Raw genomic sequence first — 22510 nt, 5'->3', positions numbered from 1 at the left:
TGAGTGGTTAGGCTCTTGTCTAATTACGTCGGCACGTCGTGAGCACCAACGTCAGCCGCGGTGGAAGCAAGCAGCTCCCGCTTTGCGCCTGAGCCTTTGGATTTGGGAAGACAGGATACCAGATGGTGCTCCCCTACTGCGGAGGCAGCCCTGTGTGGAGGAGACCTAGTGCAGCTTGTGGGTTATGGGAGTGCCTGTTACGGTGCTCTGTTCTCGGGTGGCGAGGAGGTGATTTACCTGACTACTAACCTTAACTTTCGCCACAGCCCGTAATTCCTGAGGTGCGTGACTCAGAAGGACCCAGAGGCCTACCCTGGTGAGGAGGGAGAGACTGGGATGTGAGGTGATTTGGTTTGGTTTTTCGCCTTAGAGGTTTTCGCCACCCAATCTTTGGCCCTAATGGAGACCTGAGGTGACATATAGCTCATCTTTCTTTGGCAATAAGGTCAGGCGGCTAACGCCAATGTCTAATATCGATAGTAAAATAAGTTTTTTCTCTAAGTCTATGTTCCCGACTCTAAGGGAAATCTAATCATCGGGAGGGGCACAAGAAGTCCGGGCCCATTTTCATTCAAACAGCTTCAATCAATCAATCAATCACGGCATTTGTAAAGCGCGCTACTCACCCGAGAGGGTCTCAAGGCGCTGGGGGAAGGGGAAATATCACTGCTCGAACAGCCAGGTCTTGAGCTGCTTCCTGAAGGAGAGATGGTCTTGGGTTCGCCGAAGGTGGGTGGGGAGGGAGTTCCAAGTCTTGGCTGCCAGGTAGGAGAAGGATCTTCCTCCGGCGGTGGCTCTGCGGATGCGTGGAACGGTGGCGAGGGTGTGGCTGGTCGATCGTAGCTGGCGGGTGGGCGTGTAGAAGGTCATGCGGTCGTTGAGGTACTTGGGGCCCAGGTTGTGGAGACCTATGTGTGTGTGGGTGAGGAGTCTGAACGTGATTCTCTTGCCGACGGGGAGCCAGTGCAGGTCTCTCAGGTGTCCGGTGATGTGGCTGTGTCGGGGGATTCCAGGATGAGTCGTGCGGAGGCGTTCTGGATGCGCTGGAGTCTTTTTTGAAGTTTGGCTGTGGTTCCGGCGTAGAGGGTGTTCCCGTAGTCCAGTCGGCTGGTGACGAGTGCTTGGGTGACGGTCTTCCTGGTTTCGGCGGGGATCCATCTGAAGATCTTGCGGAGCATGCGCAGGTTGTTGAAGCACGAAGATGTGACGGCGTTGACTTGTCTGGTCATCGAGAGGGAGGAGTTCAGGATGAAGCCCAGGTTGCGTGCGTGGTCTGTTGGTTTGGGAGCGGTGCCCAGGGCCGGGGGCCACCAGGAGTCGTCCCAGGCGGAGGGTGATGATCCCAGGATGAGGACCTCCGTCTTGTCCGAGTTCAGTTTGAGGCGGCTGTTCCTCATCCAGTCGGCGACGTCTTTCATCCCTTCGTGTAGGTTGGCTCTGGCGGTGGTGGGGTCGTTGGTGAGGGAGAGGATCAGCTGGGTGTCGTCGGCGTAGGAGATGATGTTGAGGTTGTGTTGGCGTGCGATGGCTGCGAGGGGGCTCATGTAGACGTTGAAGAGGGTTGGACTGAGTGAAGATCCTTGTGGTACGCCGCAGATGACTTCGGTGTCCTCGGATCTAAAGGGGGGGAGGCGGACTCTCTGGGTTCTTCCGGCGAGGAACGAGATGATCCATTCCAGTGCTTTCTCTCGGATTCCAATGTTGCTGAGGCGCTTCACTAGGGTGCGGTGGCAGAAAGTGTCGAACGCCGCAGAGAGGTCCAGGAGGATGAGGGCCGCTGTTTCCCCGTTGTCGATCAGGGTTCTGATGTCGTTGGTGGCTGCGATTAGGGCGGTCTCGGTGCTGTGGTTGACCCGAAACCCAGACTGCGAGGGGTCAAGGGAGCCGTTTGTCTCGAGGAAGGCGGCAAGCTGTCTGTTGACGGTCTTCTCGATGACTTTGGCCGGAAAAGGAAGGAGCGAGATGGGACGGTAGTTCTTGAGGTCGGTGGGGTCTGCCGTTGGTTTCTTCAGGAGGGCGGTCAGCTCGGCGTGTTTCCAGCTCTCCGGGAAGGTGGCGGTTTGGAAGGAGGAGTTGATGATGTCCCGGAGATGGGGTGCGATGATGTCGTCGGCTTTGTTGAAGACGTGGTGTGGGTAGGGGTCGGTTGGAGATCCGGAGTGGATGGAGTTCATCGTGCGGGTGGTGTCTTCGGTGCTGATCGGGGTCCAGTTGCAGAGGGTGGTGGTGGCGGGCGTTGGTTGGGTGCGTTGTCTGTGCGTCGAAGCTGTTGTGTATGTCGGCGATCTTGCGGTGGAAGAATGAGGCGAGTGAGTTGCAGAGGTCTTGCGAGGGAGTGATGTCGTTGTATCCGGCGCTGGGGTTGGAGAACTCTTTGACGATGCTGAAGAGTTCCTTGCTGTCGTGGGCGTTGTTGTCAAGTCGTTCTTTGAGTGCCGACTTCTTGGTGGCGCGGATCAGCTGATGATGTTTTCGGGTGGCGTGCTTGAGGGCGGTCCTGTTGTCTGTGGTCTGGTCAGGCTTTCTCGAGGGTGCAGCAGTTTTTCTTGGATTCCTTGAGTTTGTTGGTGAACCAGGGGGTTTTCTTGCTGCCGGGTCTGCTGGGAGGGTTCTTTAGTGGTGCGAGGTCATCGGCGCAGGCAGTCAGCCACTTGGTGAGGTTGCTGGCTGCTTCGTTGTGGTCCATTGTGCTGGCGGGAGTGTTCTGGCTGAGGGAGGCGTTGAGCTGCTTGGCGGTGATCTTGCTCCAGCTCCGGCGGGGGGCCTGTTGCGGGTGGTGGTGGGTCGTAGTTCTTCTGAAGCTGAAGTGGACGCAGCTGTGGTCGATCCAGTGGAGTCCGGTGACGTGGCTGAAGGAGATGTGCTTGCTGGATGAGAAGACGGGGTCAAGCGTGTGGCCGGCGTAGTGGGTGGGGGTGTTCACCAGTTGCTTGAGTCCGAGGTTGGCGAGGTTGTCCAGCAGGGCGGTGGTGTTCCTGTCGTTGTTGTTCTCCAGGTGGAAGTTGAGGTCCCCTAGGAGGATGTAGTCAGCGGAGGGGAGGGCGTACGGGCTGATGAAGTCTGCGATGTCTTCGCTGAATTGTGTGCGTGGTCCCAGGGGTCTGTAGATGAGGGTGCCTCGGAGGGTGGTCTTGGGGTCAGTGTGTATCTGGAAGTGCAGGTGTTCGGCGGCGGTGAAGGTTTCGTCGGAGTTAGTCGAGATGCGGATGGTGTTCTTGTGTATGATGGCGATGCCTCCTCCCGTCTGGTGGATGCGGTCCTTCTGGGTGATCTTGTATCCGTCCGGGATGGCTGTGGCGATGTCGGGCGCTGAGGAGGCGTTCATCCAGGTTTCGGTGAGGAAGGCGACGTCAGGTGCTGTCGCGTCGAGTAGGTCCCAGAGTTCCACGGCGTGCCTGTGGACGGAGCGGGTGTTGAGCAGGATGCACTTCAGGTGGTTGCTGCTGGTGCTCGACTTGGTGGTGCAGGTCCGGTAGCAGGTGAATCGGCAGGCTTGGGAGGCGAAGGGTCCGTGGGTGCGTCTCGGGGTGGCTCGGTATCAGGCAGGGTTCTGGCCGGCATGGAGTGTGTAGAGAGTGGCGGCGTCGTAGGTCCGACGGGTAGTCTTGCATCGGCGGGGGCCAGGGGTTCCGGCACTGGGCGCGGACGGGCGCAGATGGGCTTGCCTTAGGAGTTTTTAAAAATCTCCTGGATAACCCTAACCTCAGTAAAACACCCGTTAACTGTCTGACACTGTGAGCCAAATGACTGTGGGACCATGAGATCCGGTCGCCTGCGTGGAGTAATAATTAGAAAGAATGACGGTATCATCATGTGAATGGAATTTAAATCTCTGACCTTCATTTGTTGTTGTCTAGGCTTTAATGCAAGGAAAACAAGCATTTGATTTCTGCTGAACTGTGAAGCGCCCAATGGGGGTTTCTTCTAGTCCAAGGTAGGCCACTTTAAAATGTTGGCAATTGCTTTGTCTGCAGGGAGCGCCAATGACATTCGTGAGCTACTTATCTTTAACTTGCATTTTCAAGAGCAGCCTATGTGCTGCTAAATGAAGTGTAACATGTGCATCTGGCGATTATATTCAACCCTATTCTTTTAAAATAATGCAGTCAGGCTAAATGGATGGCACGGGTGGAAGCAGGAATGAAGCACGATATGAGACAGTTTTAAATGTGTTTAATTATTTCAAGTCTACATATCCTACCTACTTTTATAAATATTCTTGCTTTCTGAAATGTGGTTTAACAATTAACCTGCACCATTTGGTCCTTTTTTTTGTTCTTCAAAGTTTCCTTGGCGTGAGGGTCCTGCAGTTCCCCTTTAGTCAATCAGGCTCGCTACGACACAAAAAACATTTAGACCCTTTTTTTACGCCCTCACCACTTTCAAATGTCACCAGCCACCACTGTCCTATCCTGATACACAATGGCACCCGTACGTGCACTTTTCGCCTTCGTGGGCACAGTACCATAATACTGAAGCGTGTGTACGAAATGTTAGGCGTCAACCTAGGAACAACATAGGAAAAAAGGTGTTCCTTAACTATCACCCGGTACCCTCCCGAGTCCCGACCGCATCATGTATGGATGTCACAAAAAATACCAAATGGACTTCTTAAGACTATGTCATAAACGCCCCATTACATCCACTCGCAAATCCTGCAGCGCTACTCCACTTTGCTCCCTCTCCCTCTCCTCAGTCTTCTCATTTCCAAAACAGCAGACTGCAGCAGCCTATCCTTGCCTCACCGGCTTGAAACGGGCTGCCCATTTCAAGTACAATTTATCTCGAGCGGAGTAACAACTAATACCCATTAGTGGCTGTCACGCTTTTACCACCCGCCGCCTGTAAAACGACAAAAGCAAGCGTAGAATCCACAGCCAATGAACACTTCGCAATTCCGATTGGAGCAGTACGATTGGCTGGTGTGTCCCTAGCTCGCGAATCCTAGATTACCTTTCAAGCCTAGCAGTTACCGACCACTTCCAGACGACTCCCAAAATACGTCCAATCGTGGGATAGGTTGGTATGTGACCCGGAAGTGCTAACATTACAGACAAATGTTCGTCTAACGATCAGAAGAGGAGACTGATGTAAAGCTGAATTTATCGGCGGTCCGTGTAAGTAGCGGACGGATTTCAACGTAATTCCTCCTACCACCACAGATCCTCTAGTTAAAGAAAAGCTAAACCTTAGGTTGACCTGTGTGGGTATAGGCCCATTCCGTTTCTCACGTTTTCACTAATCAAAAAAACGCTTTAGGGCAAGCCACTCCTGGTTTATCTACATACTCCAAATCCCGCTCTGACCGTGCTGCATAGAGTAGTAAATTAGGGGAAGAGAGCGAAAGCTTCACAATAAATGCGCGCATGTATTCTGTAAATGTGAAAACAAAGTGAGAAAAGCGACCACGTTTATTGGTCTGTTGGAGGGATATAGCGTTGATCAGAGAAAACTTACTGATATTGCACTAAACTGTTCTTTGCATGTCAACAATTATATTAGACGGTAACCTTGTACTGCATTTTCTAAGTTTTATCCATCTTTGCAGATGAGTGCTATAGGGACGGGCCAAGAAAGTGATTTGCTAAAGATCACACCTTTCAGTCGTGTGGTGCTTTATATGTCGTGTCGATGTGGAATTGACCCGACTGTCCTGCCCAGCATACATTGATACCATGGTAATGTGGATATATGTATTGTCCTTTATAAATCAGACTGTGGTGCTGATCAGACTGGTACGTATTTAACCCAGATCTGTGACTGTGGGTGAATGTTTGACAATGTAGGCCCAGACTTGGGTGCCTCGCTCGATGTGTCCCTGGATTCAAGCTAGCCTGGATGATGTGGGGTGATACCCTGAAACCGGTCCCAGGATGCTTATTTTTCGGTTCAGGGCAAACCTGGCCTGGCTGTTCGGGCTGGACTGTTCCCATGAGGAGCAAGGTCAAGACTAGTTTGCATGTGTCTGGGTTCAAACTGGGGTGGCATAGTGAGCAAAAGAACAAGGGATTAAACCCAGATCTCTTGACTGGGAGTGAGTGTCTGACAAGTTTCAGCACTCCGTCCATCATCTTGTTGTGTTTGCTATACTGGTCCAACAGCCTGGTCTGTATCCACATTGGCCCATTGAGTACAGTATCTCATTTAGGACAGTAATGCCCTCATTTTATTGGGTCAGCTTTGGACTTGCAGTGGGGCCCTTCATAATGGGTTATAGAAAGTATCTCACCTTGTTATAATGCATTATTTTCTGAGTCAATGTGGAAATCTGTCTCGTTACACCAATTTACATGCTGTGCAGTACTGGCCTTGCTATAGTGATATGTATACAGGATTAATGTTGGACTTGATATTGTGCCTGACATACTCTGTTAAATCTGCATTTTTTATTATCTTTCACATCCTGAGACTTTGTGGAAGCTAGTCTTATTCTTGGGCAACATGGATAGTAGTCTCTCTGATAACCACCAGAGATGGTGAGCTTGTCTGCAAGATAAGTGGGGTGCTGGTGATGATAGTATTTTTTAAATGATGTAGCTGTTTATGAAAATGGTGTGGGCTGGCAAGTTGAGCCAATGGAGTTCCACCAGGATGGGGGTGATGTGAAAATATTTCTTCAGACCCTGGAGGAGATGTTCTGCAGTTTGTTGGATTTCCTTAAGGGTGCTAGTGTGAAGTAGCTGTTTTGAAGTCGCTTTCTGGAAGAAACATTCACTTTCTTTAGAAGAGAGAGCTATTACCATACCCTCTTTGTTTGGTGAGGTTGGTGTCCAGGGTAAATCCAGGTAACTCTGAAGTTGATGAAAGTTGGGTTTTGAAGCCATCAAGGTTCATGTCATTGAGCCAGGTTTGTACTGTTTCATGTTTGTTATTCATGTTGAATAACACAAGTTCTGTCTTTATTGGAATGAGATTCAGGTAGGTGCTGGACATCCAGGACTGGAATATGTGCATGTGGTGTTGAGGAGTTGAGTATCTGCGGCCGAGGAGAGTTTCAAGTACATTTGTCTATCATTGGCATATTGGTGTTTCCTGATGCTGTTATCGGTGAGTAGAGCACTAAGCAGCTCCACGTTTAGGATTATGATAGGCTAAAGTATGGAACCCTGGGGGACTCCGGAGGTGTTAGGGGTCTTTTGGGATAATTTTTTTTTATCCAGAGGACTTCGGTTCCCATTCAAGCCCTGCTGCAGTTTCATTGCACCTACTGCTCGACAAGGTTGGGAAAGGGTCTGCGCACTGGTTCTACATTCCTAATTCCATGGAGCCTAGTATGGCTCTGTATCCTCCTCTTAATGTAGTGGGGGGGGGGGTGTAATTGGCTGCTCTCTTGCTTCCATCGTGCTAGGATTGGTAATGGGCTGCCCCTGATTTTTAGCCCGCTCAGAGGTTAGTGCATGGACAGGCAGATGTTAAGTACCAAACTCTTCTATACTAATACACTGGAAACAAAATGATATTTTTCCCTTCATTTTGGAAATTGTGTGTTTTTGCAGAAGTACTCTCATGAAATGAAGTGAAAAGAACATTTGTGAAGCGCATAAAACTCAAGAGTAAGCGTGAAGCCAAGCAGGACACAATAATACAGACCGGCAACACTGCTTAGGAAGAAAAAAACATGTTTTCATCTATTTTTAATTTTAAATAGACCAAAACAATTAAGCTTAGCAGTGTGTGCCGGTAAGGTGTTCCATTTCCTTGCGGCCGGCCTCGAAAAGAAATAGCCGCCCCATCTGACCATGTGAAACCTAGGAATGATTATATTTTTTGTCTGAAGAGGGTCTTAGCAACCTGTGAGGAACATAGCAATTAATAGGTGCAGAGAGTTGTGTGGATTCGGGGGTATCCTCAGAAGACCACCCAAAGGTGCAGGGTCACCTTTCGTCCACGGGTCCGGAATACAAATTGAGACCAACACTGGTGCACGGAGAGAAAAGATGTTTATTTCGATCTCATGAGAGAGAGAGAGCATCCGCAACACACACCCATAGCTGTCTGAGGAGGCAGTCTGCCGGGATCCTCAGTTCAGTATCTTTTATAACCCTCACCTTTACCCTAGGTTTCTCATACAGAGAGAACACTTCATAAACACATTGTTGTTGAAAATAACCCTTCTGGGGTGGTGTATAGGCTTTGTAAATGGCGCAAATCTGATTAGGGGTGGAACGGTCTTCCAGGCAGGTACGGGCTAGACCTTCAAGGGCAAGTTTTTCCGTTTGGGTGACACAAGGTATTCGGGATCGGGCAGAGAGCGTTGGTTCGGTGTCAATTTGGGCGGGAGGAGCAGTGAGATCAGGAGGTGGGGGCTGAGCATTCTCGGGGTGTCTTTGCTCGTCCATCTGTGGGGGGGCACTGGTAATGTGAGGGACATGATATGGTGGTGGTAACGGGAGGAGGAGTTCCTCTTCATGGGGGTCTGCTAGCGCTAGTGGCGCATAACGCACAGGATACTGACCAGACACATTCAACCTGTGTTCCCTGTCCGCACATGCGACTGTCTCTCTCAGCTCCCTCCTTTTTCCATTGGCCTAGGGCGTCAAACATCGCTTGTCACGACCTTCGTCTATGGAGTTGTATTTCTACAGTCTCAATTTTTTGCGCTTCAAAAGAACCGTATATGGGCCACTGGGTCTCTATATCTTTAGATGTGTATTTGTGCCACAATGAGTTATATATTATGGGAGAAATACCATATCTATGCACATATCCCTACTCTGGGTACCCTCCAGGGGGGCTGGCTGACTTTCTTCCAACACCTTTGAGCAAGATGTGCAACAACAGCACCATCTTACAAATTTAGTAAACACGGGCATGTTTCTCTATGTTATCTTTACAGGAAAAAATCTTCTTTTACAAGTTTCTAAGTTGGACAAAAAGTCCACATTACATTACCCGTCTACCTTCACTTTTTTGCAAAGAGTGAACAAGAACCAGACAACAAAACGAACAACAAAAAGGTGTCGCAACCCAGCGACTCTACCAGAATCCTTTGTCTCGTTCTCCAGGTGGTCTATGTACTGCAAGGATCGTTCAAGTCTATCGGGAGCCCGAGTCAGGACCTGCGCCATTTGCGGGGGTCTTTTCAGACGTAGTGAAGGTCAGGTAGTGGCTACGAGGATGAGTGTCTTTTTCGCGTAGGTATACCCCATCACCGTCCGTTCAACTTCCTCGTTGGGATCCTTGGGATCCCTCGACCGGGCAGCCACGTTACTGATGGGGCCCCACGTTGGGCGCCAATTGTGGATTCGGGGGTCCCCTCAGAAGACCACCCAAAGGTGCAGGGTCACCCTTCGTCCAGGGTCCGGAATACAAATTGAGACCAACACTGGAGCACGGAGAGAAAATATGTTTATTTCGATCTCATGAGAGAGAGCATCAACAACAGACACCCGTAGCTGTCTGAGGAGGCAGTCTGCTGGGATCCTCAGTTCAGTATCTTTTATACCCCTCACCCTTACCCTAGGCGAGCAAAAGAGAACAAAGGAACCATGATTATAAAAACAGTGATAAAATCAGCAGGAGAAATACCATAATTATACAAGCAGAGGTTATTCTGATAAAATCAGCAGGTGGCAGCCGTTGAGACTCTGCAGGGTGCAGCGTGTAGGATGGAGGCAGTAAAGCACATGGGGAACTCCCTGCTGAACCGGTCTCACACGGATCATATCAGCAAACTGTAGCTGTTGGGCCCCTGTAGGGCGTAACGTGCAGGGTGAAGACGACAAGCAGGTGAGACACTCCCTGTTCGACTGGTTTGAACGGGAGCCTGACTGGTTGTGGCGGGTCGAGGCACATAACAGGGCATGTGTGTCCATGCAGGAATCAAGATGTGAAGGCCCGAGCGTTTGTGGTGCTGGTAAAAATGGCAGAGCGAAATGGCAAGGTAACAGACCTACTTTTCCTTCATGATGAAGGGCTAGAAAGACCAGGCCTAAAGCTTTAAGCCCAACCAGCTTTCTGGCAGGGAGCCAATGTAACAAGCGAATACCCTCTCTAACAGAGACACGTCTAGGTATGTTAAGAATGAGGTGAGCAGCCGCATTCTCCACCACTTGTAGTGTATTTAGCAGGGAAATCATTAATGTTCAGATAGAGAGCATTGTAATAATCCAACTTGGATACATTTAAAGCAGTGACCACTGAGTGACGCATTTCAATCAGGATAAAAGGACAATTATTTCTCAGTGTCCTGATTAAATGAAAGCAAGTACTTGCAGTATGATTAACCTGTTCCTCAAAAGTCAAAGAAGTATCAAAAATGACCCTGAGGTTTTTAGCTGCTTTCCCACGAATAGGCAAAGAAGCACGTTCTACAGCTCATCTACTATTTGTCCAAATCGAGTCTTGAGCACCAAAAACCAGGACATCACTTTTATCTGTGTTGAGCTTTAAAAAACAGATCTTTCATCCAAGTGTTTATCCTGGTCATACAGATATTGAAATTGTGATCTACAGGGCTCATGCTTTGTCCTACTAAAATATCAGTATAGAAAAGTTAATTACTGAGCAGTTCTACATATTAATTTAATGTGTACTGATTGAGGCGTGTATTTGTCACTTAATAATAACTGAATCCTGGATGAATGAATTAAACTCATGTACTTCTCCAAAGTAGGATGGTGTGCCTATTTCCAGTTATCAGTGCTATTTCACGAAGATATGCTTACAACCAGTATAAAATTGTATCCTCTGATACAACTGAATAATTAGTCATGACATGTTAGTACTCATTTTAATAAGCCACGCACCTAGTCTTGCAACATGATTACATTTCAGCATAACTTGAGTATTGTTACTTGTGCTGCATATATATTTCACCACTATATCATTTGTTGCATTAAAAGCCACATTGAATATTTTATACAACTACATAACATGCACCTATATATCACAGGAAAACTACTTCCTGAGTATTTTATTTGACTAAACACTTGCACCTAACTGCATCAAAATATTTATATAACATCATAACCAGAACTTGACCTGATTATAGTTTATTACATGAAGTTGCACCTTTCATGTTTTACATAGTTCCATAACGTACCCACATTTCATTTATAGGATAAAGTTGCACCTTGAATACGATGTAGTAGTGTATAACTTGAAAGAACTTTTTACTGACTGCATAAAGTTGATTGTTGTACATCACGGCATAATTTCCACTAATATTTTGTTTACAGCAGTAAGCTATACCTTGAATATTGTACGTCACTGCATTACATGCAACTAAATTTGACTTTAGGTCCCAAAGTAGGTCCGTAAGTACCCATTACCCAACTTGCAACTAGCTACTGTTTATTACATTAAGTGGTGCCATGAATGTTTAATGTTATTGCTTCATTTGCACAAGATTATTTATTCCTTTAAGCTCATGTGATTATTTTATGTTACTACTAAACCTCCACCTAGATATTGATGGCTGTATTAAGTTATATGTAAACTTCATTTACGATATGTTTGTTCACTTATAACTGTATATCAAAAATGATTAACTGAACATAAGGTAACCACTGCACCTTTAATATTCTATTGTTTATCTCTAGCACCCTTCTTAATAGCATTTTAAAACTGATGTGGACAGTGTCAAGGCAGAGTTTACATCCTTCTAGTTAGAATATATGTTACCTCCTATCTACTATTAAAGTATGTTGTCTAGATAGTCTATCAAATGTAAAGGTATGTATGTTGAAAAAAACCTCAAAAACTATTAAAGCACCACACCCATATCACAAATCCTCATTGCTGCCAAACATGTTATCCACATTAATGTAGCAATAACATTTTAACTAAAGATACTAATAAAAGAATCACATGTCTGTGACATTTCTTCACTAAAAATCATGACAGTACCATACTGCATGGTCACAAATTGTGTCCTGGGTCATGATGGCCACTTAGGAAACTACCTCTTACTATGCATGATAAGGGGAAGTTCATGGTGCAAGCTACAGAGATCAGCCTCTGCCTTTCTCAATTGTTTACATAGAACTCAGGCATATGCAAGGATTTATTATAAACTTGATTGCCTTGCAGGTAAATCCATTTGCCAGAAGAATCTGTCATATTTAGGCAGCCTGTTCATAATCTCATCAGTGGCATAGCATGCAGCCTCCGCAGGTGCGAAATAAGCATCGCAGGGCTGAATACAAATCCAACCTATTAAACGTCAGAGCTATGTTTCTTAATGGCCAAATCAAAGCAGCTAAAAATCGTGCTAGGAAACTCTCCGATCTTCTTAAAGCACAAACTATTAAATGCTTAAATCTGGCCTTTTCCCAGAACTGGCATGCTTCTATAACAACACGAAGCTGGACATTTGAGATTGAATTGCTTCAACAGGGCAAACGTTATCTTATCACCCTTAAAACACAAATAAAATCTCCTCCACTAAATCCCCAATCTACCCGAAGAACTCCATGCCACTCAATCTTACCAATTCAGTTAAATACTGTCACCTCCCCCTTAGGTAAAATATCATTAACTCCGCTCTCAATCAGGATCTTGTTCACATCTCTTTAGAGAGAGGTGGAATTAGAACGTATTCTAAAAATCAGACAATGAAAAACATGAAAGTTATTGTCAAAATCATGGAAAACGTATTGTTAAATAACGTAACTAATATATTAATGAAAATGGTTCACTGATTAACTTCTAGTCTGTCTTCAGTTTAGGGGAACAGATTGGACTGGATTCCGTTCCTAAGGCAGCTAGGCGTGAGTAGTCTTTTTCACTCAGTGTCTTTTGATTATTAATTGGGCATTGCGGCCTTCCATGCTAAAAAGTTGAGTATGTTTGAGTCTTCACTGGCATAACCATTTAGTAAACATGGTCATCAAAATTTTACATTTGAATTACCACCATTCACATTAAAATTGATTGAGATCTGCTATTTTGCAAAATGCAACATCATCCTCAGGATGGTCTTATTTTCAATTGACAATTTAAGACTGAAACGTCAATGTCTTTCCACACATTTCTTAATGATTTTGAGTGCCATCAAGGACTACATGGACACTAACCTATAGAGAACAGATTCTCACATATACATGGGTCACATATTCATGTATGATCTAATTATTGTAATTACACATATGTATATATGTGCTTCATTTTAGATCCCATTTGATTTTGTTTAATTTAGTATTGAAAAAAATCGACTAAATCTTCTCTTCTTTATCCTATAAGATTGTGTAAGACACTCAGTTATTAGAATAGTTTTAGTTTATATGATTGTTCTTCTAATGAAAAGTATGTGTAAGGATACAAAGTTACTCATCTCTTGATATATTGAATGAATCATGAGGTAAATCCATAAACAGTTCCTGCGGGATTGCCAGTGCGTTTATGTAGCTTCAGTACAGGGAACATCACCAAAATTGCTATTTTCAGTATTTCGACAAAGTGTTGCAGATGTTGGCTTCAGTATAAGTCACATCCAAAACTTGTTTGCACAGCATTGCTGACTAAGTGTTGCAAGTATAACAGAAAGGAAAACCGTAGCACTCTAAGCTAAATGTTCGAGAAATGAATAATAGTCCAAACAGTAAAGACTTGTATAAAACGTTTTCTTTATTGTGGAAAAACGTTGTTTATCACTCAGTATAGTCTTGTTCCACAAATCCTTATTCTCCAGTTTTCAATACATTGATAACAGGTGACGTGATTCGTCACACAGTGACTTTTTCAAGGTTGTATAACATTAATAAATAGTATTTTAGAAACATTATTCCTTGCGAAATGAAGTCAATATAAAAGATAGAAGATGAAACAGGCCTCTAAAAGAAAGCTTTTATTTTGAATTCATAGTTTCAAAGTAGGGGACTGAGTGTTGTTCCGAGGGCAGCAAGAAGTAGAGTAAGAAAATAGACCCACATCCATAATGTGACTATGTAGGTTGAGACGTGAAAAGCACAGTGGATATTATGTAAGGTGTGTGCATAGTATGCGAAAAGAGACGTGATGCAAATAGATAAGAACCATTGTGCGTGAATGCCAAGAATGAAATTACAAAATTATGTCCAAACTGGTACCCAATTGTGTCAAAAACTAAAGATTTGACCGTCTAACCTTAAATGTTACAATTCTTGGTGGTGGCAGAGTGTGCCGAACAATGCTAAACTCCATTTTGAAGTGGTTCTACCAATGGTGGCCATGTGTTCAAGATACCAACGGCTGGTCGGGTGAGAGAAAAAAGGCAGGTCTAATGAGAGTGCACCAATATCCGGTAACATAAACCCCATGTTGCCTTTATAACTTTCTGTAAAAACTGTGTCATTCACATGTGAATCACAAAATTAGTCGAGACAAGACGATGCGTATTCTATAATGGACAGTAAGTCCTCTTGTACGAGTTCACTGGCGGATCCTATGTGTTCTACACGGTTTTCAACTATAAAAGGAGTATATAAGTAAACATAAATCTCATTCTAAAAGGGAAAAGTACTAATGAGTTCACATTGTATAGCACAGGACTTAGTGGCATTTTAAGGACTCAATATGGGCTCTCTATACATTTAAGAACAAGCATTTGCAATGCAATAGGTCTGCCATTATTAAAGTTTGAGATATTGGCATTGCTAATAATAATGCAACACCAATAGCTCAAACATGCAGTAATGCGAGACCTATTGCATTGCAAATGCCTTTTGTTGTTGTTGATGTTTTATATAGAGCGAACTCGATCCAAAGGTATCAGAGTGCTTTATATGTGCACCAGTTGCATTACAGACGGAATAGAATGTAAACATTTATGAATTAGAAATGTGAATTTACAATCGTAAATCATGCAACTTCTTGGTGGAAGTCACAAATGAGCTGTAGAAAATGCAAAGCACTTAGAGGTTCAAACCAGGGCAAGTATTAATTACTAGTGTACGCATGTTAACACAAGTACTAGAAGTGTAGAGCTTCTAAACTTATACTTTAGAAATTTCTGAATGAAGATGCCAAAAACTCTGAACATGTGCCCCTAAGAGCAGACTCCAGAAATGTAGGAAGGTAGACCGTAGAAACCGGGGAATATGAACCTGGCACACCAGTAACGCAAGACATTAAAGTTTAGTCATGTATGTTGCAGACAGAGCAACTAGTAACAAATCCTAGAAATTTAGTAACACAGAGCTGAGAATGTGGAAACCCCTTATGTAAAACACACTCACCAGCACTACTTCCCCTGTGCTGTGTACGTCCTGGGGTTCCGACAGGGTCCTGGTGTGTCATCCTATGTATTTCTCTTCTATCTCATGCGGTAATGAGGCTCTAATAATTCCATATCCCTATAGTATCAGTAGCGATTGGTGGAGCAGGACAGGATAATCTGCTAATTAGAAGGAAGACCCTAAAATAAGTGAAATGTGCGTTTATCAAAAAAATCCCCATTGACCTATAAGACACTTTCTACCCCAAAATATAGACTTTAGCGGACTTAAGGCTTTGAGAAACAGAATCCTTACTAAACTAGTGTGGTGGCAAGAGTAGTAGTTAGCAGCAGTGCGCAGTGTTTGAGTATTGCAATTAATAGTTGCTTGGACGTTGCGTGTTGGTAAAGTTAATGGGATGTTTTATTATTTGTCGGCAGTACCCTGTGTAGAGTATTTAGCCTGTTGCTTACAAAGGAACAAGAGAGACAGCACTACACAAGATACACTTTTGAAGGCTTTTTAATGTGATGCTCTTCATTTTGTCATCAGACCCCCTCCTGCCACACCTACCCCTAATGCACTGCATCATATGCATACTGCACAAAACATAAGGAACACAGTAGCCCTGTCTGCAATAGAAGTGCAAAAACAGGGTGCATAGGCATGAAACATAGCAGTAGGCAATGTTCCCAAAGCACAAATATGTGGCGTAATGGATAGAGCTGTGAAGCGGAAAGCTTAACACGAACAGCTATGGGGGCTCTGTACACCCCAGTACTGTCCGTGGGGTAAAATGTTCCCACTACACAGGGAGCACTGGCAAGTGGTTAGTATATGCACACCCCGACTTAGTATACGACCCTTAAATCTATATACAGCCCTGGGGTTGCAGGAATAGCACATTGCATATTGTTCCAGCACCTAAAGATGAAAATGGCAGACAAACTGGTAGTTGTACATGCAAGAAGACGCAATGATATTGCATTTTTCTATTTGCAAAATCCATACTGATACTGCTGCACGACTGTAGCAGGGTACTAACATCAAATCATTAAGGGCAAAATTAATGCTAATAGACACCAACTAAGAACAGAAAGACACATAAACATAGTAAAGCAAAAGCACTATAACAATATAAACAAGAAACACGACAAAGCAAGCTGCTAGAAACAAACGTGCCAGACACAATACTATTCAAACAAGACAGACAGATGGCTGATGCAGCCTCGAAGGCCTCAATGCACATGGTCTATACAATAATCAGCAACGTTCAATATACATGGGGTTAGGCAGGTGGCACAGCCACCAGAATTGTAACTGTTTATGGGCAATCCACGGGTCAGGCTTATAGTCAAGGTCTAACAATATAAACAAGAAACGCGACAAAGCAAGCTGCTAGAAACAAACGTGCCAGACACAATACTGTTCAAACAAGACAGACAGATGGCTGATGCAGCCTCGAAGGCCTCAATGCACATGGTCTATACAATAATCGGCAAAGTTCAATATACATGGGGTTAGGCAGGTGGCACAGCCACCAGAATTGTAACTGTGCTTTTTATGGGCAATCCACGGGTCAGGCTTATAGTCAAGGTTTAGGGCAGTGGTTCTCAAACTTTTTTGACCCGTGGCTCCCTTGACCTAATTGGCAGTTGACCGTGGCTCCCCCCCATTTTTTTTTACCGTTGGCCGGGTGGGTGGGGATGTAAGCCTGACCTCAGGAGTACTACCTGTTGTCTTCCTTAAATTAATTGGGATGCAATGAAGGCATTTATTTAATCATATTTGTAACAAAATAAAAAGATAACAGTTGTAAAATGGTAAAAACACACTTTTGTTTTATGTGCTGATACGTTTTCTCTCATCGAGAATGTAAATGCGGCGTGAACTCAGGAGTGGGAGGCTGCATTGAAGCCAGTGACCATACTGATGTTTCAGTAATATTTGAATGTATTCCCCTTTCAGGGACCATCCGAGAATTCTACTGGGTTTGGTCTAGAATAGATTAGAAAAAGGACGATGGCCCTATCTGTAAACGCACATTTGAAGATGTTTTTTAAACGAAATACACTTTTTAAAAAAATTATTTCGTTTAAAAAACATCTTCAAATGTGCGTTTACAGACAGGCAAGTGTTGAAATATCGCGCACTCCCTTTTAATCTCTGATGTGTATTGAGTTTACTCGAGTAGCGGCGTGCTGCTAGAGGAGCGACCCCTGAACCAAGGTCGAAGAAATAACGAGAGTTGCACTATCCCTGCTAGGGTGGTGTCCCTCTATGCGCACAGCATTGTGGGGTAACGAAGTTACCAAAATTCGTTTTAGTTAAACCAAAGTTCATTTATTCATGGTTGAAAAGTTGAAATTCATTATTCCATATGACAAATTATGGCATGTTGAGTCAACAAAGGTACTGATGGATATCCTCTATGCATTTCGGGTAAAAACCCTTCGTCAGGAGGAATCCTGTAAACAGAAACAGGAGAAAAAGTTGCATATCCCCTAATCGGGTTTGTATTCCATTGAAATTAAAATGTTAAAAATGTAGAAAATGAGAAAAATATGTATCCCAGATATCAAGCTCCGAAAAAGTGCACAACGGAACAGTGTTAGAAAGAACTACGCAAACCATATTGGAAATTACACCCGAGTGACCCGGTGTTTTTCTGAAAATTTACCGCGTGTGACTCAAGTAGCAAAACAAATACAATGATAGCAGCGTATTAGTTGACTACGTTAAAAGTTGTGAAAGACGTGTACTAAATTTACCGCGTGTGACTCAAGTAGAAAAACAAATACAATGATAGCAGCGTATTAGTTGACTACGTTAAAAGTTGTGAAAGACGTGTACTAAAGTCAGGTGAAATCGTCATGCCGGTGTATAAAATAAGGGCGTGTCAAAGAATAGAACCTCATACCAAGAATCGGTACAGGGCAAGAAAGTTACCTCAGTTCACCCGTTCATGTGAGCATATCCAAAGTGCTCTGGTCCGAAGAACCATTGTTGAGCATGTGGCCGGGTTAAGAGTGTGTTTGGTAAACAGAGAAAGGAGACTCTGATATTGGCGGCCATCTTAGAATGGTCAAAAAACACTTGAATAATGATTCAAAAAAAATGACTCGGGAAGTTGGTGGAAAGTAACCAAGGTAAAATGTGAATAAAGAAAAGTGTGTGGAAGGGTGAAAATAATAAAGTTATTTTTTTAAGAAACGTGAAAAACGTAGAGAAAATATGGGTGAAAGATAGATGTAAAAAACAATTTAAATGTGAAAACGTGAAAAACGATGAACAATTTAGAAATGAATTTGATGATACAGATAAGTGTAAACTTTAGGGCATTCTGACAGACATCAATACAAAGTTAAATAAAGCAACCCAGTTCGAGACGATCATTGAGTCCAAGGGGTACCATGGAGTTCATTTTATAAATCCAAAAAGTCTCTCTTTGGATCAGAAATTTTCTGTTGTCACATCCTTCCCTTAGCGGGACCGTTTCACACACTAAGAAACGTAATTGACTGACGTTGTGTTTATGTTCGTTGAAATGTACAGCTACTGTCGAGTTCAGGTTGTTGTTACGGATATTACTTTTGTGTTCGTTTAATCGAGTTTTCATTTTCCTTTCAGTTTTGCCAATGTAAGGCAGGCCGCATGGGCACTTCAGCATGTAAACAACGTTTTTGGAATCACAGGTTGCAGATACGAAAAGTTTTATGTTGTATCCTTTGGTTGGATGTTGTATGTTCGTGCCTGTGATGATGTTGTTGCAATTCCCGCAATTATAACAAGGTCTGGTACCCTTGTATTCAGAAAAAGGCTGTGAGGAGCTAGTTGATTTCAATACCTCCATGAAGTTTTTACTCCTTTCATAGGCGAACAGAGGTTGCTGCGAAAAGATGTGATTGAAGTCAGATTCCATTTGTAGTAGGGGCCAATGTTTGAGAATGGATTTCCTGATGTTATAACTTTCTGTTGAGAATTTTGTGACCATAACCATTCTCGTGGCTGTGTCTGAGGCTGTAGGTTGTTTATCCAACAACGTTCCCCTTTCTTTGTTAGATGATTTGACGATGGCTGTTGACAGTATTTGTGATGGATAACCTCGTTTAGCAAAGCGTTGTTCCATTTCCAAAGTTTGTTGGGTTAGTTGTTGTGGTTCAGAAATGATTCTCTTTATCCTGAGAAATTGGGAAAAAGGTAAGTGTCGTTTCAGAGAAGGTTGATGAAAACTCGAATAGTGAAGTAAATTGTTTCTGTCAGTGTCTTTCCTGAAGAGTGTGGTTTGAATGTGATGATCCACAATGTAGATGTGAACATCTAAAAAATTAATGTCCGTTTGACTGATGGTGGAAGTGAACTTGAGTCGATCATTGATGGTGTTGAGATTCGTGATCGCTTCAGACAATGTGGTTTTTGAACCTCTCCAAATTAAAAAAATATCATCGATGTAACGGACAAACAATAACAAATGATTCTCCCATGGTGTGGTATGCAAGATATGATCCAACTCGAATTTGTGCATAAACAGGTTTACAGACAGGGCCATCGTCATTTATCTAATCTATTCTAGACCAAACCCAGTAGAACTCTCGGTTAATCTGTAGTTAAATTCCACCAAGTTAAGACGGAGCCACTCGGTGTTATCATTGCATACTGGAGGAAAAATGCACCCAACAGGCAAACACGCACGCCCAAATTCATTTAATACACCCCTGTCAACCCTCTCCCCCTGCCTGCCAGAACCCTGCCAACCCTCTCCCCCCTGCCACCCTCTCCCCCTGCCTGCCAGAACCCTGCCAACCCTCTCCCCCTGCCCGCGGATGCCTCCCCCGTCTCTTGTTTTATGCCTTGTGGCTGGCCCTGCGCTAGGAGTGCCGTTCTGTCAATGCTTGCTCCCTTCGTGACCTCTCCTACCCCCTCTACCCATGTCTGTCCCCCTTCGTGTCTTGAGACTGTCACTTCTTCCCATGCCTGCTCCCTTCGTGTCCTCAGACCACCCTTCTCTCCATGCCTGCTCCCTTCGCGCACTCAGACTACCCTTCTGTCCGTGCCTGCCCCCAAACCCCCTGACTACCCCCTCTGTCCATGCCTGCCCCCGCGCCCTCAGACTTCCCCTTCTGTGCATGCCTGCTCCCTTCGCGCACTCAGTCTGCTCCTTGTGTCCATGACTGCTCCATTTGTGCCCCCCTGATTGACCCATCTGGCAATGCCTGCTCCCACCGTAATTTCAGACTTCCCCTTCTGTCCATCCAGCCTCCTTCGTGCTCTCGGACTACCTAGTCTGTCCATGCCTTCTCCCTTCGTGCCCTAAGACTGCCCCTTTCCTCCATGCCTGCTCCCTTCGTGCCCTCTAACGATCCATTATCTCCATGTCTGTTCTCTTTGTGCCCTCAGACTACCCCTTCTTTCCGTGCCTGTTTCCTTAAAGCGGCGGATTTTCCATGATTATGCAGGTGGCATTTCTAGCGCTGCGGCTGCAATTTCCCACATCGTGCCACGGCGCCCCTGGCAACTAATTCCGGCGCACCGGGGTGCCGCGGCGCACAGTTTGGGAACCACAGATCTATCCTCTTGTTTCCTCATTCATCCATCATTTCACTCAACCATTCATCATTTCACTTACTCATCCACCCACCCTTTCAATCCACTCGGTTCTCCCACTTATACATCATTTACCCTTCCACTCATCACCCATCCTTTCACACATTCATCCATGCATCTATCATCCATCCTTTCACTCGCTCATCCATCCATCCTTTCTCTCATCATCCATTCACCTTTTCTTTGACACATTCATCCATCCATTCCTCCCTTCTCCCTTTCACTCATCCATCCTTACATACATCCTTTCACTCATTCATCCACGTATCTATCCATCCACCCCTTCACTCAACCACTGATCCACTTTTTCACTCACATATCCACCCACCCATCCCTTTCGTGTTAATGCAGGAGCGGCTGTGCACATAAGAGCTGTGTGACGGTGGGGCCGGGTTGAGGGGGGATTCGACAGACGACCACGAGAGTATTAAATAAATAATTAATTTCCCCTCGTCTTTGTCTGTCGAACCTGCCCCACCGCTCTTACCTGCACAGGCGCTGCTGCGTTTAATAATGAGTGAGTAGCAGACTGAAGAGGCCGTTCAGAACCCCCACCCCCGCTGTGCCGTGCCTGTATCCCTGTGCTATGCGTAGCTCCACGTGCCTGTCAGTCTTTGTGCGTGCCTGTATCCCTGTGTCATGTGTAACTCCACCTGCGTCTGTCTCTCTGCCGGGCATGGTTTCTTGTGTGCTGTGATTGTCTTGTCTATTGCCCTTGTACGCCTGTCTCACTCTGCCTTGCGGCAGATTTTCCATGATTATGCAGGTGGCATTCCTAGCGCTGCGGCTGCAATTTCCCACATCGTGCCGCGGCGCCCCTGGCAACTAATTACGGCGCACCGGGGTGCCGCGGCGCACAGTTTGGGAATCACGGGTCTAGGGACCCACTGACCTTATCCTCTTAAGCACCCCCCTCGAATTCCAGCTCCAGCCAAACAAGTCTAGCTGCTGTGTAACCAAGGTAGGCACCAATCAAGGACTGATGACCAGGCTGACCTGACCAATGGAGGGCCCACGCAAATGTGCACCAAGAGTAAAGAACCCTCTCCAGTGCATGCAGGTTAAAGCGAGTGAGGGGAGATGAGAGAGAAACGAAGCAGGCCACAAGAGAGTGCAGTCTCAGGCGTGATGCATGGATGGAACGGGGATGACAGAAAAGTGATGTTATATAGGCATAAAATCAGAGAAAGGAAGAGAGCAGGGCAAGACGTGAAGTAAAGGCGCAAGCAAGAATTGTGAACATGGATGGTGTAATGCAAGATAATGAGCAGTTATGGTGGAAACAGAGAGTAACGCCAGAAAAATGAGTAACGAGTGAAAGAAAAGGAGGAAATAAAGGAACCAAAGGAGAGAAAGACGATGAGCACGGGTGATACAGAGTAAAGCGCATGCAGAAAAGGAGGGAAATAAAGAATCGCAGTGACATAAGGAAAGTGGACTTAGAGAGTGTTGAATGGAAGAAAGCGATAGGGTGGGTAAATAGGAGGAACAAACATGCAACAATTGAGACTAAAAGGATAGGCAGAAAGAGCGATGAGGCAAAATGGAAGGAACAAAGGGGACGACAGAAAAGCAGACAGAGGGAGAAGAAATGAGAGTGAAGAACACTGCACACAGTGTGCTTACCTGGAGGAGGCGTGTACAGAATTCTGGGCCTTTGGTGACTGGGAGAGGTGCCATCAGCGCTCCCGTTGAATGAGGACATTCCAGGCCTGCTGCAGCCTAGCAGACATGATCTTGAAGCACACTGGGGACTGGCGTGACGTGTG

General features: G+C 45.1%; 1 protein-coding gene across 7 annotated transcripts in view; it reads left to right on the top strand.

Annotated features, from left to right (window-relative positions):
* Nucleotides 1-4984: 4984 nt before the first annotated feature.
* Nucleotides 4985-22510, top strand: part of HMG20A (high mobility group 20A) — a 209910-nt gene continuing 192384 nt past the window's right edge. Inside the window, exons 1-3 of one of the 7 annotated variants that reach the window (XM_085643873.1) lie at nucleotides 5054-5117; nucleotides 12667-12713; nucleotides 18768-18832. The gene's annotated coding sequence lies outside the window, so the exon portion shown is untranslated. Of the gene's footprint in view, nucleotides 5118-12666; nucleotides 12714-18767; nucleotides 18859-22510 lie in introns of all 7 variants that reach the window. The other 6 variants (XM_085643876.1, XM_085643874.1, XM_085643872.1 and 3 more) reach the window with 6 other exon arrangements.

This window comes from Triturus cristatus, chromosome 3_1 (genome assembly GCF_964204655.1).
Source record: "Triturus cristatus chromosome 3_1, aTriCri1.1, whole genome shotgun sequence".
NCBI classification, from domain to species: Eukaryota; Metazoa; Chordata; class Amphibia; order Caudata; family Salamandridae; genus Triturus; species Triturus cristatus.
The sequence above is the reverse complement of the archived record's forward strand: the minus strand, read 5'-3'. Positions and strand labels throughout refer to the sequence as shown.